Consider the following 22,500-nt stretch of genomic DNA (forward strand, 5'->3'; position numbering starts at 1 on the left):
ATGCATGCCTAGTCAATCATGTCCACAGCAGCCAAATAAACCTGGAATGCTTCAGCCTGCCATGATACCCACTTTAAACAAATAAAAATAAACCTGGAATAATTGCTTCCAGAAAACTAGTAGATGTATGAGAACAATGTATTAAAAAAAAAAACAACAGAATATCTTGTGGCAAAAAGAGAAGTTGAAAACTGAGCACCAGTTTTAAAACCATAATAAAAGCACTCAAAATGGCTATTCCAACAATAAAGCATTTCAAATTTCAGACCAAGATAAACAGACAATTATCTATAAATCAGATCATCATCATCAGTGCCTCAGGCAACATGAGCATATAAGTATTTTAAGAAAGAAAATATGAAATGAGATAGGGTTTCCTGCTTGTTTTGTTTTCCTTTAGGTTTCACATCAAATTGTACAGATTATTTTTTTTTTTTTCCTCTTAAACCTCACTTTCAAACATATACATGCATGCTGAGCTTTATTGCTGTTTCCACATTCTGTCCATATTTTCCAAATCTAGACAGGAAAATTTATTGTCCTTCCACTGATGGAAATTTGAAGGCTATTACCATAATTACTAAGCGATGAGATTTGTTCTAGAAGTTACTGCGTGTGAGTTTAACCACTCAAAATACATCTCTCTCCATTTAAATTATTCTTTATGTTGACACATCAATGACCTGAATGCAACATTTTTTTTAAATTTAATTTTAATTCCAAACCCTCTAAACATCTGATGTCCTATTCGCAAGATCCTACATATATGCGTATATGGTGGTTGCATTGCATTTTTTTTTTTCTGCATCACATTTTTTACAGCCTGTTACTGTCATTTGGTGTTTGACTGTTATCATCATAAAAGATACAGGCTTTTCTACTTTGTTATTTGCAGCATTATCTCATGTTTTACAACATCTTTGCACAACATGCCCGCACATGAAATATAACTAGTGAAAAGTTCTCAGTGGTATTAATGCATAAAAAAGAATGTGGTTCCATCTCTACTGTCTTTACCCAGCCAAAAGCTGATGAACAGCCAATTTTCCTTTATCACATTAGCACAGCCATGAGGGAAACACATTTGTTCTAGTCAGCTACACTAAAGATACTATTACCAATCTAACATATACATGTTTTATATCAGCAGTATTCTCAGAGTATGAGGGAGCCAACAATATATTAACACTAGCATGACAGTTTATTTAAGAAAAGAAAATTGTCTCTGTAGAGGGACAGAAGTTAGAAATGTATGGCTAAAGCTCAGTGTCACTGGTCTAATAAAGGTAATAATTCTTAAGCTTTCTTTATAGCAGGTAACACTCCTGTGGCAGCTCTGTCATATCATTCAAATAAAAATGTTGTCTTTTACAAGTTTAAGAGTATCTTTATTTTTAGCCAGATATGAAGCATGTCTGATTTCCTGTTTTCACTGTAAAACATTCGTAAATGGAATTCAGAAATGGGCTCACTCACTCCCAACAGCTCACCACAAGATTACCACCTCAGCTACAGCCTCTGCAGGACCCCATTCTGCATCCCCCTGTAGTAAGCAGAGTGCTTGCCTTCACACAGCCCCTATTAAAATTAGCGGGACTATTTATGGCTTAAGAGTGACAGAATTGGGCCCTAAACGATCAGGTATTTTTACTTGTTGAAAATAGGTGATTAACGACAATTTTAAATCTCCCCTCCCCCATCAACAATCTCTTTATATTAAATAGGATTTAGAATAGTTGGGTTTAATATAGCACATCCCCAAGGTAGCCCTAAGCACTTTACAATGCTGAACTGGATATCAGTAGTGCAGTGACTGTGTAAGGCAAAGGCAGCAGTCATTATGCATTTGGCAGTAGCTCAGTGTAATGATCCCCCTGCTGGTTATTAAAGGGGGTATGAATATCTGACATGGGAGGAAAATGTAGGAGGGAAGCCATGTGTGGGATAAAGAAAAAAATCCCAGTGGCTCTCCGCTGTGGGAGGAGAGGAATATCTCAAAGTTTGGTGTCAGTTTAGCCTAAGCAAAATAAGAATGAAGGTTGGCACCAAGTCTGCTGTTTGATGTGGCTATTTAATGTCTTCTGACCATCAGCATTGAATTGCATACAATATCACGGAAATAAAAGACTAATTTTACTAGTATCTAACTAAGACAATGGGATTATTCCCCTATTGTCTTCATAAATAAAGTTCTATAGGAATTTGCCCTAAGAGAATGAGATGAGACGGGTAGGAAAGCACTGCCTCTTGTTTGCTGCAGAGCACAATACCAGAAGTCTGGAACTCCAAATCTCTAATCCCAGCTCTGAAACCATCTCTCCCTCTTGGCTTCTCCATCTGTCAAATACTTCACAAATCACCTCATGGGAAGGTGGCAAGGATTAGTTACTAAGAAAAACTCAGTCTGCAACTACATTAGCTTCTGCCTGTGCAGAGCTTAATACCAATTTCAAGCAATGGAAAATCCATATGATGATGCACTGAGATGGTAAAATATACACAGTCTTTCCTCTAGTAGCACGGTTGTCATGATCCAGAAGAACTTACAAGATGAGAGGTGCTGGGCCAAAGCCAAAAGCAAGTTCATTTAATACATCTGAAATGAAGTTCTTTGAAGGTCCCTGTTCACAAGTCAATTGCTCTTTGAGCCAATTCAAACCACTTATTTCCAAATTATGTCTAATCCAACCACTGCCTACCTAGGGAGAATTACCCTGATGGGTCACCACAGTGCAAAATGAAAAAAATCAGTGAAGGACAATCTTCTGTTTATGAAACTAGATATGGACAGCAAAGGCATTACAATCATTTTCTCATCTGAAAATGTACTCATGGAAGCAAAATAATGAAAATTAGCTTAAGTGTTGCCACTTTAGATCTGGCTGAGCAATAATGGAAGAAAAAAAAAACAAGAGTATTTTCATGTATTAACTAATTACAGAAACTTCCACTATATTGCAGCAACCTCATGGCAAAAGAAAAAAAAACAACACTACAATCAAATCCAGAGCAGTCGTACAAGCAAAGACCACGTGACTAACAACAGCAAAAAGCAGAAGAGGAGCATATGGGAGAAAAGTAAGGACGAATGACATTGCTTCCAAATACTCTTTGGCTCTCAAAGCACTGGCAGGTCTAAGATTTTCTCAGCCTAACATGGTTTCTATACACTTAGTAACTTCTCATGGATTTCTTTTCATCAATTTAAGCTGCTGTTCCTTGAATGCAGAAGCTGGTAGTTACCAAAGGCACAGACTGTAGAGATTGATTGAAAAATTATGGTGGCTGTTTTTTTTTTTCTTTTAAATAAAACGTAGAATTTCAGTAAAACCACTCAATATGCCTGGCAAAAAAAATATCACCTTCCTTATTAGTATAAAGGTAGAATAAATTTGGGGTCTCAAGTAAATGAAACAGTTATATGGATCCCCCCCCTTTTCTTTTCTGAGCTATAATTATTACTTTTCAGTCCAAATCAGTTTGTGAGAATTCCAGGATGCCAGTCTATACAGTTTGGGCTGTCAGGTAAAAATGTACACATTAATTAAATAACAATGACTGTGCATGATATCTGGATTAATTAAGCATCAAACACTTTTTACTTACACAAATCATCCTGTCATTGAAATGGCCTGTAATATACATATAAAAGCAACTGAGACCATTTTAATCTCACCTATGTAGAATCAAATTGCATCATTTCAGGTAAAATAAATGGAGTGAATTCTCCTTCAGCAGACACTACATTCTTGCATCTGTATGATTTTCCCATTAAAAAAGTCCTAATACTGTCTTCATGTTGTACAAAATTATTTCTATTAATTAAACTAGCAAGTAGAGATGTGAAAAAGAGTCCTTAACGCACCATTGTCTAATAATGCAAACTACCAAAAGCAGATTTCCAAATCACTTAACAGATATCAGGACTTTACTGCAGTAACTGATACACAACTAACAGGTGAATTAGTCTCTTCCTTAAATATTTGAGAATTTACAATTTTTCAATGATTTAGAGAGATATATGTTGCTTTTTTTTAAAAAAAAAAAAAAAAAAAGCCACAATATTACCCATTAGGTTATTTTTCCTATTCTAATATTTAATTGCCTGAGAAAGATTTTTTTGTGTTTCAGGTAAATTAAGACAACTTTCATCTCTTTTACTGGTTAAATATACTTTTTTTTTTTTTTTTACTCTTACTCATCATAGCTTCTAATAACCACAATGTACAATTTAAAGTTTCTTCTCATCTACTGTTCTAATAGTTAGATCACAGCATCTAACAAGACAGATGAAGAAATCATATGGATTCCTTACCACACTGACAGGCCACAGATGAAGGAGCTCCACAATAGAAAGGGCTTTGACACCAAAAATAAAAGCAGCAAAATATTTTCCAGTCATTCAAGCCAAATGATACCAACCATAGCCTATTTAGTTTTCCAGCCAATTAAGTGATGCCAAACACTTCAACTGTAACTTCAGTTCTTAAGGCTATTTATATCACCAAAGAAAGTCTCAGATGGCAGGAACAGGAAAGATGGACACAGAACAAACAAGGACCAAACATCTGTCATTAGATAAATGGAAGAAAAAGGAATGCATTCCAGTGTATGTAATGGACGCCACTATTTCCAGACGTGATGAAAAAGGTGCAGTTCAGGAAAACACAATATACACCAGACACCAAACTGTATCCTGGTAAATATTACAGATCTGTAAACTAAATCTGGAGGGAAAAAAACTTGCTAATTTTTAAATTATAAATGCAAATTTAGTTAATTGCAAATGCAAACAAAATTCTAAAATTAAATACAAGCTAAAATTAAGACCTGCTTCTCTACTGAGAAAACAAGCAAAAACTGAACAAAAACAAACTGTAGGGAAAAAAAATCTGCATTAGCTTATCCTTTAAATAAGCTCTATTTACACATCAATGAGTTTCTCAGAAATAGAAATTTATTATTATAAAGACAGCCACACAAAATTCTAAGAATTTTGAAGTGCTTTATGAACAGCAACTGAGTAGCTATGCAATTTACCTGGTAAGGCATTTAAAAATGTTCCATTTATTTCCCAGAACAGCCAACAGGCAAGAAACAGAAATGACCCCCTCCCCTTACTTGCTATAAGACCTTAAGCGTCTCCAAAGTGACCAGAGCTATACAGGATTTACAAAGATATAAATGAAAGCAGAAGTTAGCATAAATGATTTGCTTAATCATTCAGAAATAATGAGGAATCTGATTCTGACAGATCAGAAGAAGCTGTGACTCACATAGCTCAAAAATTACTACACAGCATTCAGTTACAATTGCTCACTTAATTTGGCATGGTCCTTACAAAAGTTGCTTCCTAAGCACAGCTTGCTCTCTTTTAGAATAGTCAAGATTCATTAAAAAAAATGTTTTTTTCTTCTAAACATATTGCAGATCTGTTGCAACAAGAACTTCTTCAATGAGCTCACTATAGAAACAGACAGCGTATTAACACATTTTCTCCCAAGGTGAGAAAACAGATTAAGGTTATGGCCAAAATGACAGGCCTGTGGCTTCCTTGAATACTTTAATAGAGTCAACAAATCAACAGTGGTCACCAATGACAACAGATGAAAGAAGAAAATAGATGGAAGGAAGGGAATTAGTGATGCTGCTATAATAGTGTAATCAGAAACTTGAACATAAAAATCTTTTTCACCTTCAACCTGTCTAAATATACTCTTTTTGCCTGCTTATAAAAAGATATACAGCATATCCTACCATTGGGTGACATGTGGGTTCACATTTTTACCCTGAGAGAGCACATGTGAATCAGAAGTATAACAGTTAATAGAAGATGCATTAAGGGGATTTTGCATATCAGGGAGACAAGACACATGGTAGGTACTTCAGTATTTTCTTTCATAATTGCAAGTCTTCCTCAAGCTGCAGTTACAAAGTCTGCAACACAATTTTAATATTTGCAGTTAATTTTCGTAAAGAGGAAAGGTCAGTGATATTGACTAAGGAATACAAAGTGGACAAACGGATGTTTTGTGTTTCGCACTGTGTGAAACCATTAGCACAAATACAAATCTATCTTATGCTATGATTCAAGCAGAGGTAATGACAAAGAAAACCACCACATCTGCCTTTCACTTATCATTAAAAGTTGAGCTATGTGCTCCTAATCTGGTACATCAGAAATGGCAGACAACTTTCTACCACAGTTTAATGCTTTTCTTCACTGAATAAATTGCAGGATCTAAGTTTTTTGAGCATCCTTCTCAAAGGAACATTTCCCTCCTCCTAGTTCTGCCTCTTGGCTCTCTAGTTCTCTTTACTATACTATTTATTGATTCTTTACATTATTCTGTTTGTTTTTGTTCTCCTTTTTAGCTTACTACATTCACATTTAACTTTTTCTAAACATAAATAAAGACAGATAGGAACACTGTATGTGCCCACCAAGTAAGTATTTTTCTTACAAGTACTATAAAAAATAAAGTTTACCCTAGAATTCCTGTATGCTTCCCAGACCTTCAGATAAGCCCCCCATCAGCCACTTTATGACTAGTTTGGTAGATAAATAGATGCAATAGTTTCCACAGCTCAAGTTCCGCAGCTGTGTCAGGACTCCACTCCACATGGCTGACCAGCACTAGCATACAAGCTGCTTGTATAATCTGGTATTGCTTCTCTCCTTACAATATATGCCGCATGCAGTCTAAATGAAGTTTAAAACATCAGCTGAACGGATAATTCAGTAATAACTTCTATAAGCATTACTACACTTCTGAAGTGTAAGTATATTTCGCCAATCATAACGTTTGCTAGGAATATTTGGGCAGATGTATTTCTTCCACCAAAATCTATAGTAGTCTTACCCCTCCCCACATCCTCTTAGAGCCACCTAAAGATAATTCATTTTCAGTCTTTTGCTCTTCAAATTTTAATTTTCTATTTGGAATTAAAATGGAGACAACAAGGGGTGTTTTGCAGATCTAAAGCTTAGCAAGAGAATGAATTAACTTAAAATAGGTAGATGTATAGATGATAGTGAATAAATGTAGATGAATGTGTTAGGGTATCCTGACATATCTATAATTGTGTGTGGACCTCTGCATAGTGCTTAACTTTAATCAGACTGGTGACATTTGTGAATCTGGTCACTCTTTCTCTCACAGTCTGGATGAGATCAAGCTGAGAAGGGGAGTACTGCCTTAAATAGCTATTACAGTTCCTTAGAAGCTTTACGTCTTTGATTTTCACCCACTATATTCCAGCAAAGAAAATCATGCACACAAGTCTTATTTCACCTACTAGTGCCAAATTAAATCACATTTATAAATAGAACTCTGCACCTCCAAGCAAGCCCAGACCATCCATCCCTCTGTATTTCAAGCATTGGAAGCAGCCTGTTTGCAAGTTTAAAGGAAAGAATATATGATAGAAGTAAGCTACATCTATGTTCTTTCCATAGTAACATTTTTCACACATCTTTGGTTCTCAGGCTAAAGAGCATTGTACAGGAAGAAAACAAAAAGGTCTTGAGCCATTCAGTAACTTAAGTAACAGTGCGATCAGGGAATGTAGTATTTATAAAGAATGCTCATGGACACATTCCTTTTTTTCTGACCAGTCATTTTTAAAAGGAAATTATACCAATATAATTGTAGATTGAAATTCATTTTTTAAACAGTAGATAAAAATACAAACTTAGCTCTGCTACCCTATCACCAGAGCTTTTCAAACATGATAATTTATAAAGTATTTTTTTGTTCATATCAGATTCCAAGGAAGCTGCACTCCAAACAATCACTGGAAGGAGTAAAAACTCTAAAATTGACCTTTCTTCACTTATTTAAGCTCATAGAAAAATAAATGGAAAAATCACCTGCATCTTTTACAAACAGCTACTGAATTGGAAGTAGGCAGTAACAGCACACATGCAAGCAATTTGGCATTAAGTAACTGAATTTTCTTCAAAATCAAAAAAAAAAGCTTTAAGCTGACTAGCAAACTGCACAGAAAAATGTTTTGAAATAATTCAGAATTCAGTCCTTCCTCAGTATACTGCAAATGAAGCTTCAAAATATTTAAGTTTGCCATGAGTAGGAACAAGGTAATAAGTGAATTAAACTATATATTAACCCAGAATATTTTTGGACCGCAAGAAGACCAGACCTGGAAAGAAGCTTTTCTTTACAAGATTTATAGAGGATGCACATACATTTGTACTTGATGATACCACGCATAATATTGTTGCAGAAACAAGAGGATCTTAACTTTCACTGATATAATAGGGCTTAGTAACACCTGTGTTGAATTATATTTTCCTGCAGACCAGCAAACTGCTAGAATATTTTAAAAAAACAAAACACTCCAGAAGGAATAACCTTTTCATCTTTGGTTTTATCTTCTACTTTTTTTTCCTGGTTTTACTCTTGTTAATAGACTACAACATATGCTTTTCCAGGAGTTCCAAATAAGAAATCCACAACTAGATGCCTTTTGAAATTAAAACTGCCTGAATGGTAAAAAAAAAAAAAAAAAAAAATACCATTTTAAAAATACTGGAATTGACTCATCACAACATTCTGTCCAGAGATAACAAGTGGACTGACTAGTACTTCAGCTGTAAATTTATTTAAATGTAGACATACACATGCAGTATTAGGAAGGCAAAAACAGGATATGAAATAAACATAAGGCATCAACTCTAAGCTCACTGTCAAGAGTATACCAAGGCTTCTAACCACAGAGTTCAGCTGAAGGTAACTATCTGTCAAATGTAATCTGTGCAAGTGAATATACTTAAGCTGGCACTATGAATCAACCAAAATTGCTTTGGTCTTATTGACATTCAATTGCAAGAAGTTGCAGCTCATCCAGTCCAATAGACAGTTTGACAACACCAAGAGTGCTCCGGTGACAGAAAGCTTTAAATATAGATGCAACTATCATCATAATACACAGGGAACTAAACTTTATGATCCCTCATACCATCTTCAAAAACTGGTCAGTCAGTCATCAGCTGGCTGCCATAGGACCACATGGTCATTGTCAGTGGCCATAGTCAATTTTTGCAGTTAATAAATCACTGTGACATATACGCACACACAAACTGACTTGCACAAAAAGTGCATTCATTCTTTCATCACTGTCCCATTAAAGCTCTCTGAAACCCACTTTTGTCATTAACATCTTTGTTCAGTTATAAAATAAATTTTATCTTTAAGTTTACCTTTTAAAAAAAATGCTTGCTTTTGTTAAGGGCCTGACTTTCAGATCCTATAAATTAACTACAGCTTAAGCTATAGCATTTTACATCTGCTCAGATTCAGTTAATACAATCAATTTACTTCTTCACAGCTATTCTCTTGCAGCATTTTTTCTGATAACACATGTATATGGGAGGAGGATGCTGGAGAATAGAATGAATGCTAAGTCCCAAACTGTGGATCCAGTCATTTTACACAAGAGAAATGAATACCACCTGCAACTCTTACTTGGTTGTTTAACGTTTCTTTCCTAGAGAAGTCCATCTACTTCAGTGATAGATGCTACAGAATGTTTTTGTTTGTTTTTAAAGCAACTTGTTTTGTATAGCCCCATTGTCTACTTGAGTTGTTACATGCACCTACTTGCTCACTCCTTCTCTCATTATACTACGAATTTAAATCATCCCAGAGCTGCAAACAAAGGAGACTGAAAGAAAAAACATCAGTTACTTCAATCTTGAAACTGTGTTTAAGGGGATGCAGAATGCAAGTACTAGGATGGGGGAGTGAAAGTATAGACTCATACATGCTCTGAACACACAGGACAGTTGTGCTTATGCTCTGAGAAATCAAGTGTATAGAAAACCAGAGACCCAAAGAAAAAACTTCATCAGGGGACCACAGTGACTGAACTGTCATGAAACAGAAGGGCTAGAGAAGATAAAGGGACAGCAGAAGAAATGCTAAAGAAAGCGAAGGGGAAGGAAAAAGCATAGGGTCGGGAGGGGCAAGTTGTCTCTTTGCCTTTCCTTCTTTTGCCTCAGGCCCATATCGGCCTTTCCTTTTCTTGACTTAACTGGGATGAATTTTAATTGTGGCCTTTCTATGTGTTTTATACACTATGTACTCTCTACTTGTGTGGAGTGGATTTCCCATTCATCACAGGATTGCAGGCAAAAGTCTCAGGAGCATTTTGCTTCCCTTCAAAGTTAGCTTTGCTAAAAATCAATAAGTTTAGGGCTGCTTTCTCCATCTAGTGTATACTCACCCCGTGACCATTTCAAATGTCATAATTTTATGATCATTTTTGCTCCCTCCACATACAGATTTATATTTGCAATCTTTCCATTATGATAGTGATTGCATACTTTTTGTACAGATCATTCCTATAACTGAATAAAATGAGCAACCTTAAAATAAAAAGTGGAAACATGCTCTCTTTTGCAGTTTTAACACAATTAATTTTAACTAATCTCTAGTAACCTGTCCTCCTCAATACTCTATAATTTTCCTTCAAATTAAAGCTCTGGCTTTCTTGGCATCTTAATAAATATTTTTATTGTTTCAGCATTTTTTTTTTTTCTGATTTGCAAGTCAAGCACAACAGTCAAGAATTACAGCTACATCTTTAACTTGTATGCAAACTACTGAACTTTAGGGGAAAAAGAAAGGGGGGAAGCTCCACTGCAGATTAAGTATCATCCTTCAGCAATATTGTTACATCTCTTCCAGCTTTATATTAACTTTCTCTTCACTAGAACTCGGTATCTTGGCATTTTAAATCCCTCTTCATTTTCCTGGTTGTCTCTCTTATTCCAATAATATCTTTCTTATCCTTGAAAACATGTCACTCCAATTCCGCAGTCTTATTACATATGCTCCTAGCATTTGTATAAAAGATATTTAGCTTTTCTCTTTGCCCTCCTTTACTTTTCTTTTTCACTATCTTCTACAATGTTAATCCCTTCTCAACGGGAAATGGTTTTCCTTCAATCCAAGTCTTTCTTTTTGTTCATAGATCCAGCAGTTCAGCTTGAACTCCCTGAAGAACAACATACAACAAAAGTAGGAAAAAGGGGAAGAAAATGATGGGAGCCTGGGCTGCTCCTGAATCAACTAACTTTCTGTTCAATGTATTAATACCAACTTGACCCCAAACAGTGAAATCAGAAGTTAACTGGAAAGCAGAGTGGCCCAGTTTACAGACTCAGACAAACTACAGATATTTCATAAATAAAGCCTTGAAATTGGAAAAATGTAAGTAACAGCAAGCAGAAAGATATCAAATAAGAATCATGTATGTCATTTATTTTTTGGACAAGGGTAATTTTAGTACTGTTACAAACTGAGTGATACAACCCCCAGTGTCAGTTACCTGATAAACAAGGCCAAAGACAAAGACAGATCAATGTGAAAAGAGATTTTGCAATGGTCTGCACTTTTAAAGAACTAGTATTTAAATAAGTAAATATTGTTTCAAAATGTTGAATTGGAGAGTACTGATCCTTCTGCCACAAAGTACACATTCCAGTTGTGGAATGGCAGTCTTCATTTACCCTTCTGTGGGTGAGTATATCACCGGTACTGTTAAAGTACTAAACTTTAAAACAGCTGACTACAGATCTGCTCCTTTCTATCACAGCCAGCACTGTACCACTGAAAAATTTTCCTTATTTTGTGTCAACCTTATTAGCTCTTATTTCAATCTATTAATGATGCCTTAATATGGAATAAACATACCTTGGCAGAGGAGTGGGGAGAACTTAGAGGTCAAGATTTCAAATACAGACTTCATAGAAAACTAAAGTAATTCACAAATAAGCTTTGCTCTAATTACTGTTGTAACTACTATTTTTACACATAAAGGTGTAAAAAGACTCAAGCATTGCAAATGAGTTCCAAACAATAAAGTATAATAAAAGGATCCTAGTCATCAGATCTGAAAATACACAGAATTGCTTTCTTGCTCAATAATGACTATTTTCCTCAAGTCATAGAACAAGTCCGTGCTCCAAGGATCACTATAGTAATATGAGTAGAGACATATTAAGGATTTGACAAGCTTCTTTCTAGTAGCTAAAACAGTTACATAAAATAGATTGGCCAAAATTAATTGAAACAAAATGTCTGGCTTAACATTTTAGATCATCTCATAACAGTGCACATTTTTCTGTGCCCCCTCCATTAAACACACAGTACAAACAGATTCTGAATTTTCCTGAACTACTTGTAATCATGTAAATTAGGGATGAGATGTAGATGTCAAATGAAATGTCCCTTCTGAATAAAGTCTCTGTGCTGCAATACTGAAAGAATAAGCAGAGACAAATGAACAGAACGGTTACTAACATGTGATTGTTAACCCCGTATCGCACCATCAGCTAGTTAAATTCTGGTCTTTTTAGTTGCCTACATGTGGAGAATTCTGAACTACTTTGAACTGTTCCATACTCACACTGGTAAGCCACTCCCAGATGCGATGCAAGAATGCACTGGTTTTGCAGCACTTGAACAACTATGCTGGGATGGACAGTTGAAATCCCTCTCTCTGCCTCTGTAACTACTTACATAATAAGAAAACAAGTATCCTTCTCTCTGAACACCTCATCACAGAAGTTCAATATATCCAGTTAGAGGAAACATACAATTTCTGCAAATAAGGTCCTATTTTCTCCCTTCAGGATTAGATTTGCCTTCATGATCTAGTATCCACAAAATTGTCTGATTCCATTTGGATCCCTCCCAAACTTACTTCATTCCCATTCCTTCTATGCCCTGCTATCTTCCTTTCACTGTCTGTAACTCTCCAGCACTTTTTGATAACAGTTCGCCTCTAGTTTTGTTCTGTTTTTTTTTTTTTTTTTTTTTTTTTGTTTTTTTTTGTAAGTTAGCTGCTTTTCTCCTAGGTTACTAAGCATTTCATGAAAGCTTTGCAGTAGAGATCTAAATTAGTAGACAAAACCTGATTTCAGAAGATTGTGATTTGGTAGTCTATCCTTGAAAAAAAGCTAAAGGAAGAAGTCTGTGCAGCCGCTCCCTCAACCACATTTTACTGCAGATGAGCCAGGGAGAGAACCAGGGAAGGCTCCTCAGAAAGTTCTCAGTAGTTTCTTGTGTACCTTAACATACAGGCCTCAAGTTTTAGCACAGAAGGTTCAGAGGGATTACTGATAAACAGTAGATGAAGCTGTCAGTAAGCACAATTTAAAGAGAAAGTCCTTCAAATACAATAAAGCACTCTTGAAATTCCAGCAAAAGAGCCTATAAAGACTCAGTGAACTGGATTGCTGCTATGAGCGATCAAAAAGCAGCAGATATAGCAAAACCTATATGATTTTCAATTAGTGGAAGAGACTAAAGAACAACGCAGAAGTTCAAATTACAGACAGTATGTGACCAAGTCTTGGAGCAATCGTTCTCACAGTCCAGTGAGTCAAGTCAATATGACTAATTGTCAGTTCCCTACTCATCTCCTGTGCACGTGAACTACTTGCTGGAGGATCTTCTGTCTTCATGAAGAATGGTCTGCACTAAGTGATGATATTCCAGGATAAAAATATCAAGCTTAGTCTGCACAGAAAAGTATCAAGCACAAACACATCAGCAGTCCCCTTTCTGTGTACAGCAGCAAGCCTCCAGTTATTAACAGAAGGCAAACCTGCATAAACTCTTCATTTACACAAGACTTCCAATGTGGATGCACCTTGTGTTATCTCCATCTTTCATATTTCGTCATACCAAGTAGACATCACTAACTCCAGTCTCTCAAAGTTGACTTGCTGTACAACTAAAGTGCACAAATGTGCAATCAGAAGAGTAGTCATTAGACTGAAGTAGTATATAAAGTTGGGAACCCACTTGAACACATACTCATACTGCCTAAGGAGATTAATTGACAATTGAGAGTACCTATGTCAAACTTTTTCATTTGTTTCTCTCAGTACATCAACTTTCTAGCAGTGTGGAAACAACTGCATCAAAGGATCATTGTTTGATTTATAGAACGCTGAGAGAAATAGATCTGTGCTCACAATTTTTAACTCTTGCTGCACAATTTCTACTATTTTTAATACTGAATTGAGCACTTGAACATATTTTATTATATTCCTCACCTTTCAACACATTCCACTCTAAGCAGCTGACAAATTATTTCCTTTTAGATTCACACACTGCTACTAAAATTTCTTTTGCCGAAAATGCCAAAAATATAAAGACTGTAGGATGGGCAAAAACAAAAAAACTTAGGAATTATTTGCATTCTTTAGTCAAACAGTGCTCCTGTTATTAAAATTACAATTTAATTGCCTGCCACACTTTTTTTTTTTGTATAAAGAAACAAAGAAATTGAAACCTGATGGACTTTAAATTTTATATCTCTAGCTCTCAAAAAAAAAAAAAAAAAAAAAAAAAGAAGAAAAATCAGGCAAAGCTTCTGCAGATCAGTCAAAACCCCAGCACTGGTCACACAAAAATTTGATTCCATTCCTACCATGTTATACACATTCAGTGCAGGCTTCAGTCAGTTCTATTTTTGCAATCAAAAAATATTTGCAAATTCTAGATGAGTAGTTAGAACAGCAATGATAAAACATTTTTGCCTTTCTCCAAAATTAAAATCCAAGCATTGATGAAGCTCCCAGTCTTGTGTTCCCAGGCAGATTTTAGACTGCAATTCTAAGCCTCCAGATGTGTAGGAATTTCATGGAATTCATATTCAGGCAAGAAAGGATGCACGTGTTTTATGGGATAAATGGAGAGAAAAAGGATCCCAAATGGATCTGGGAAACGTCTTCTTCCTAAGGAGCTGAAGTTCCAACAAATTTCACTCAAGTTAACAAAAATAGTTTATATCCTAACTGTGGCCCAGAAGAAGAGACAACCACCACAATAGGACTTCTGGAGTACAAGCAACTTGTTGTGCTGCCAAGAGACCCCAAAGGCTGCAAGTTCAGCAGTACAATCTTAATAAGCTGCACTCACAGCAGATTAAATGACAAACCAGTTTCCAAGAGAGCCATGCTTATTGTTTCAACGAACAGATAGCCAAATACATTACAGAGACTGTAACAGTTTTTATTTCTCTAGTCTGTGGGGAACACGGTACTAAATATGATTAGAAATAGTTTCAGCACACAACTGCAACTGCATCAAAAGCCATAATATGCAGAGTTTATTCAAATTCTCATCTCCCTTTCTGGGAGAGACAAACTATTCCAAATGGATACTAAGTAGGAAAACAAAGTGATTTGTTAAGTTAAAATGCCTCCCAGCTTTCCTATATTCTTAGTAAACTCAGGGAATATACCATTAAAAACACCTTATATTTAGAAATATACACACAGAGCATGTATAGAGAAAATGTTTTCCTGCTTTTAAGTCTTAGGCTACCTGCTTTTAATGCAATTTTTAAGATGTACTCAAGAACTTGTGTAGAAAATAGAAGTATTTCACAAATTGGAAAGGACAAGTTTTCTCTCGGTACTCAAAGAGTTATGATGTAAAGCGGTCTCATTAAATTGTAAGTTCTTTAACCTTTTCTTGAAAGAACTGGAAGATTTAAAGATTTATAAAGAAATTTTGCCTAAACTAGGAAATGACTCATATTTGACATGTATTGAAATGATAATGCTGATTTCAATAGGCACTCTAAGAGCATTTTACTCCCAGGAGAGTAATTCAGTCATGGTTACCTTTCCACATATAGAATTTAAACTTACTTTCTAAAGCTTTTAATGTGCTATAGTCTGCCAAAACACGGCAGTTACACAGATATGATCAGGCAAAATAAAAGCTAGCAAAAAGATTATTTTTATAATTGCAGACACTATGTATAAAACAAATGCATCAATCTGACATGTTCTCAAAGAATCTCTTGTTTCAGTAGCTTTGCATTTATCTGAAAATTCATGTTTGAATTCCGCCCTTCTTAACTAGTTAAATAAATTCTGAATTATCAAAAGGAAAGTGAGAAACCCTTAACAGTGAAACTTTAAGAAAAAAATACATAGTAAAGGTGCTGTTACTAAGCGGCACGTATCTGATACTGGCATCACTATGCAGAGATGAGGTACACAGCTGGCCTTAATCATGCATTCCTATGCTTTCAAATTTTAGATTTCTTTGAAAGATCTTAAGTTTCCCTGAGCCTTCACTTCAGTGCATATTAGACTCATTTAATACCTTATATTTTCTATGTATTCTTTATTCCACTGTGCATCTACAATCAAGGTGTTTTCTTGTTGTTTGTTTTGCTAATATGGCCCTATAATGACACAGTGGTAAATACCATTAAGACAGAATCAAACACAGGACTCTAAAACACTCAGAAGTCTCAAGGACTTGATCCTCACCTACTGAAATCAACTAGAATAGTAACAGTACTTTCAAGGAAACAGAGTTCACAGTTTAAATACCTGTTATATATTGCAGAGGTTAAAAAAAACAAGCTTCTTTACAAACTATAAGCAATGAAAGATAAAGGAAGACATCTTTAAATGCAAACAAGTCCCATTAATTGGAGAGCGTGAAAAGTGGTCAAAATTCCCTTTTGTGGCAAATCCACTTCAACTTACCTCAGCAGAACTACTCAAGGATGATTTTTTTCAAATGTTTATGGAGTTTAAAGAGCAAACAAACGGATCACCAACAGCTCTGTCAGCAACATGCCACATATAAAGAAGACTGCATAAACTATTAAACAGAATGACGTTATTGTTAGACTGATGCCATCTAGTCTCAAGTACCCTTTTTCCACAGTCTATTTCAAGACTGTTAGTGACTCATGCTCAGCACACTTCTGGCAGTGGTTGCTATCGTAATATTGCATGAAAAGGAAAAAAAATCCCTAGTCCACCTTCACAAATTGGTGATACAAATTCCCATCTTTTCCCATTGGATGCACTGTATCACATTGCCCTTGTTAGGACAGTTACCATGCTTAAAAAAAAAATAACTTTATCCCTGGTATTCTGATCAGAAAACTGTTTCAGGAATAGTCTGTTGCAATAGAACAAATTTCATTTTCAAATTAAATAGCTCCTTTTTTTCCTGTGTGGTGATCATTCTCCAACAGATTTAGAGAAGAAAACTGCAAGACCTCTTATTCTTCACTGTAGTCAAATCCCAAAAGAAGGTTCTTGAAATCATTTTCTGTAAGGCGAACACAGCACCTGTCACTGTCATCATACATCTAATACCTCTGCTCTGAATTATATTCTCTAAATATGAACATCTGAAGCTCTACACAAAATTTCACACAAAACTTCAGACAGGAACAGCAGCAATAATGCTTCCCTATCACAACCTTAGAAATCTCTCAAGATGCATTTCCCCAACACATCCTGCAAGTCTGTCATAACTGCCACATGGGGCAATTACTTCAGCCATTTCTGATATTTGACTACTTTGCAATAGCTTTTGTGATTAGTTTTAAAGTTAATACCATTAATTTTACAGCAACAAATTTTCCTTTATGCCTGTTACCCTAGTAACCTTTTCAATCATTCAGTTTTTCCTGTTCATCTTTCTGATTATGCCTGTCCATTTGATGTTACCAGATAGTATCAGTACACTCCTAATATTTCTGCCAAGATCATTAATGAAAACATTATACTAGACTCAACCAAAGACTGATTTTCAAAGAATTGTACTTTTTCCTATAGATTACACATTCCTTTGAGCAGTATCTATTGCTACCCCTCCCCATGAGCATTTTCTTTGACTCTTACAACTTCTCATGGGGTGTCACATCAATACTAATACTGAACTCCAGATAAAGGAAATCTGACAGATTTACTTTGCTTGAAAATCAGTTTTCTCATAAAAAAAAAAAAGCTAAGAGGTTAGACAGTGATGAGCTATCTTTAGTAAATCCATGTTTCATTTTATCCCATTTTCCATTTACCTCCACATCTTTATCTATTCTTTCAGAATCTTCTCTAAATCCTCATATGCCACTGTGTCAAGGCAAATAGGTCTGTGTTGCCAACATCCTTTCTTTCCTTCCTCTTTGTACTGGCTCTGGCTGGGATGAAGTTGACTTTTTTCATTGCAGCTTGTGCTGAACTGTATTTTGAATTTGTGGCTAAAAGAGTGCTGACCCACACTAGCATTTTAGCTATTGCTAAATAGTGCTTCAACAGTTCCAAGCCCTCTCTTTTCCCACTACATTCTACCCATCCCACTCCTGAAAGTAAGCAAGCTATGTTTGGACAAGTAGTTTGGAGGGGACACAGCTGACCTAAGCAGACCAAACAGCTACTCCACACAATAAAACATCACACTTAACAATAAAATGGAATAGAACAAGGATTTCGGGTAGTTGGAGGTTTGTCTTCTATGGTGGCAGTTGCTCAGACACTGGCTGGGCAACAATCTGCTTGTGGGAGAGGCTGAGCAATTGTCTTCGCATCACTTGTTTGGTTTGGGACCTTAGTGAAATAATCCTTAACCTCAAGCACATCTTTACCCTCTTGCCTACTTATGTCTAAGATCTTAATAAACTGTTTACCACTTAACTGTCATTGCAAAATCTAATTCAGCTTGACTTCTTTACAGTTTTATTTCTACTCCTACATACTTTTCTCTGCAAATTTCCTCCCCCATTCCCTTGTGCCTGTAGACTGTCACCTCTAATTGCAAAGGTGCTTATTCACTCACATAAGCCAGAGTACTGTACCTCAATTTTTTCTCATCTTAAGAGTAAAGAATCCTCTTAACAGCATTTATTTTGAAGAACACTCAGGACTTTTTCCATTTGATGTCTCGGTTTCTCTGTCTTGTTTCATTGAAATTATCCTGTTAGCCTGTTCTTTTTGAAACCAAAAGACCATTCCTTTTTATCCTACCTTAATAAATATTATTTTTGAGACCAATATCTCTACTAATGCCCTCATCGCATAACAAAGCTGGTAGATCCTCTAGTTAGCGAAGAAACCTTTGTACATGAAAACAAATATTTAGGTCCTCTTCTTAGAGGAATTTTAACTTCCCAGCTATAAACTACAGCATAAGTCTCTTCAACAGCACAGTTCTCAATAGTAGTTATCTAATGAATGACACATTTGAATCCAAACCTGAGAAATTAAAATCCTATATTACTCCAGCAGAATTCATTTACTAGTTTTCTTCTCTACTAGATTTTATTACGAAGAAACTCTTTTCAATCTGATTTTCCTTTCTTCTTTATTAATTACTATCTGATGTCATTTCACCATTTAGCTTTCATTATGATCATTCCTCAATAGCTCATACGCTTCCAGGCATACCTGCCACCCTATCACATTTCTGCTCTTATGGTCAGTTTCATATCTGCCACCAGTACTTCAAGCTCCTCTCTCCTAGCATTTGCATACAAATATCTTCATTTTTCCAGCTCACTGTGTTAACTTCAGTGTCTTCAGGTTCCCAGCACTGCTTGGCTTTGGAGAGGTTTGGCCTGAATCACTTTCATACAAGCACACCTGTGGTTCAGAGACAGCCATGGATCTTAACTCCTCAGCTGAGGACCTCTCTCACAAACAATTATATCGCACACGCTCTTTTTGCAAACCACAACCAAAACAAAAACAACAAGAATTCACCAGTCTGCCATGAACACCGTTACTGAGACCAAATGTCAGTTTCCCTTAGCTCTTATTCCAGTCAAAGATAGACAGCAACCAAACCAGACAGTCTCCCCTGCCTACCAGTCAAGCACATATTATGGTCTTGAATGGTTTTGAATAATACTCTACAATATTCTGTAGAAAGAGCTTCATCAGGCTTATAGCCAACAGAACTTACAAGCCACCTATTTTGACCTGCAGTTATGAGCTACCTTCTCTACAAAGACACATTCTCTCTGAACTAAGAGAAAAAGCTACTCTGCATTTTTTTCCTTATAGTCTCGGAGATAAGGAGTAAATACGTTTCCTCTATTAGTGAAGCCATATATATTCAAATCCAGGCATACTGGATTTGCAGCATTTAATGTTTCCAATTTGAATTTTGGGGAAATGAATCTCTGACACAGCTAAAACGCCTTCATAATAAACAGATATCACCACAAATACCTTCAGTTACCAATAGTATCTGAACTGTATTATCTAAAAATTTTAAGTGCATAAAGAAGTCTGAACAAGGTTATTCTAATTATGGTTCATACACAGAGGATGTATTTTATGTAACATCCTATTTACAATAGATACACCCCATTTCATCTCTCTTCCCCTCAAACCCACAGGCTTTTAGATGTTCTACAACTCCAGATAGAGAGACAGAGATAGAGGAAAACTATTTAGGTTTTTTTTGTTACACCTTTCTTCATAAATACAAATTTAATCACATACATGATAATATACATTCCACATTTTCAACCTGTCTTATCAGAAATAGTATCTGATTGTCTAAAAACATTCCCAAACATTTTTCTTTTCAGCCAAAAAAAGACATCAAGCAAGGAGTCAATTCTGAATAGATTTTTTTACATCAAGATGCATCATCCAGCTCTGGTAAGATCTCCCATAAAAAAAAATGTTGCCAGACAATGTTCTGACACATGCCAAATTCAGATAAGCACTGGAAAAGTTGCTAAATCTATTCCTCATTTAGCCTGTGCATCACATCACAGCCACATACATGACATCTCTAGTAGAAGAGCAATTTCCTTTTTGTTTCTGTAGGAGACTACATAGCAACTCCACTGATGACACCACACCTACTACAGCCCGTCTGGAGGAAAAACCCCAAGTTTCCTATTTCACTGACATTAGTCCCAGCGCTCTTCTCCGCTCGAAAATCCAGGCTACGTCTACAAAAGTGTCACAGAACTCAGCGCGCTGATCCTTTGCGGGAGTCACTTCTGCCTCAACAAGAAGAGAAAGTCCACGCTGTAAAACAGCAGTAGTAACTCGCCTATGGCTGCACTCTGCCACAGCTCCCCCTGCTGCCTTCACCTCCGTTATCTCACGAACAGAGCACGCAAGGACCCACCGCGTGCTGCAGTGCCCGTGCCCACAGCCAGATCATCGCCTGCGGAGAAGAGTGATCAGTCAGGAGTCACACTTGCACGAAGACTGGATGATCTGTACTTTTACGTGCGACTCCAAGCTTTCCCCCTTGTCTTTAAAGGGATTTCCTAATCTCTATAAAACCACACTGTGCGTTATTCTCAGAAGGGTTTTTCATCTGCTGAAGACAAGGCTGAGATCTGCAAATGTCTGGGAACCACCTTATCATCAAATGCTATTACAGCCTGAAGGTGTAAGCACTTCCATATGAATGTTGCATTTGCTCAGAATCGCACGATGGTTTGGGTTGGAAGGAATCTTCTTAAAGCCCACCCAGGCCCAACCCCCAGGGGTGGGCAGGGCTGCCCCAACCAGCTCCAGCTGCCCAGGACCCCATCCAACCTGACCTTGAGCATCAGCAGGGATGGGGCACTTGCAGCAGTTTGGGCAGTTGTGCCACTGCCTCACTGCCTTCCCAGTGAAGATTCTATTCCTCCTATCTCATTTAAATCTACTCTTTAATTTATTATCCTATTGTCTTATCACTACACTCCTTGTATTTCTGTACAGTTCCTCTTATAGTGTCCTTCTCCATTTATTTCTGTATTTATAGAAAAAATGTTTTGGACAGCTGCTAAAAGTTTAAAGGACTTTAAACCTTTAACTGTAGTTTAACAGCCACACCTAGGGCTAAACGGATCACACTGCAGCCACTATCATCTTTAACACCAAGATGAACAACACAACAAATCACAGAATGTAAAGCTCAACACTGAGCTCAGAAACATAGAAAAATTATTAGGCCCTGTAGACCCTGTGAGGGTCTAAAAACCACATATCTTTATTCCTCCTGTGCACTGAACAGCAGTCCAAAGAAACAAATGACTAAATGCTAAGGAGCACTTGAGGGCTCTTTGTAATGCAATTTAAAATAGTGTGTACATTTAAATCCAGACCTTTCATTCTCTCCTTTACTATGCCAGGCTTTAACAGTTTCTAAGACTAGTACAAAATGAGGCTGACAGCAACAGCAGTAATATAGCACCCTTGGAGCATTCGAAGTGTAAAGTTCATTAGTTCTACCTTAAGGTCACTCTTTTAATCCAACAGCAAAAATCTTATTCACACTACCACACTGTTATCCCAGAAAAAAAAGAAAACTGCAAAAAAAAAAAAAAAAAAAATCAAGACATCAGCTTAGATACTTCTTAAGAGTGACAATATCAGCACTAAAAATCCAAATCACAGTCAATACCTTTTAGCAAGTTTCAGGAAAGCAGGAAAACTCTTCTTGATTGCGCTGTAAACCAAATGAAGTTTAGCAGACCAGATAAAGGAAATGAAGGAAGGAGAAGATTAACGTTTCAATACCTGATAATTTTGTTTTGTAATTATTAGTTGAACTTGGCTTACAAACAAGAATTTACTAGAATGTCTGTAGGGAATTACTAGGCACGCAAATAACTGAATGCATTTTAATTTCTTCTGCATTTGTTTGCTGATTTTTTTAATTTAATTTTTTTTAACTCAAT

General features: G+C 36.2%; 1 protein-coding gene across 1 annotated transcript in view; it reads right to left on the reverse strand.

Annotated features, from left to right (window-relative positions):
* Positions 1 to 22,500, reverse strand: part of USH2A (usherin) — a 391,368-nt gene that overhangs the window by 343,611 nt on the left and 25,257 nt on the right. The gene's annotated exons all lie outside the window — the stretch shown is intronic.

Source organism: Tympanuchus pallidicinctus, unplaced genomic scaffold, assembly GCF_026119805.1.
Source record: "Tympanuchus pallidicinctus isolate F22 unplaced genomic scaffold, pur_lepc_1.0 scaffold1, whole genome shotgun sequence".
NCBI classification, from domain to species: Eukaryota; Metazoa; Chordata; class Aves; order Galliformes; family Phasianidae; genus Tympanuchus; species Tympanuchus pallidicinctus.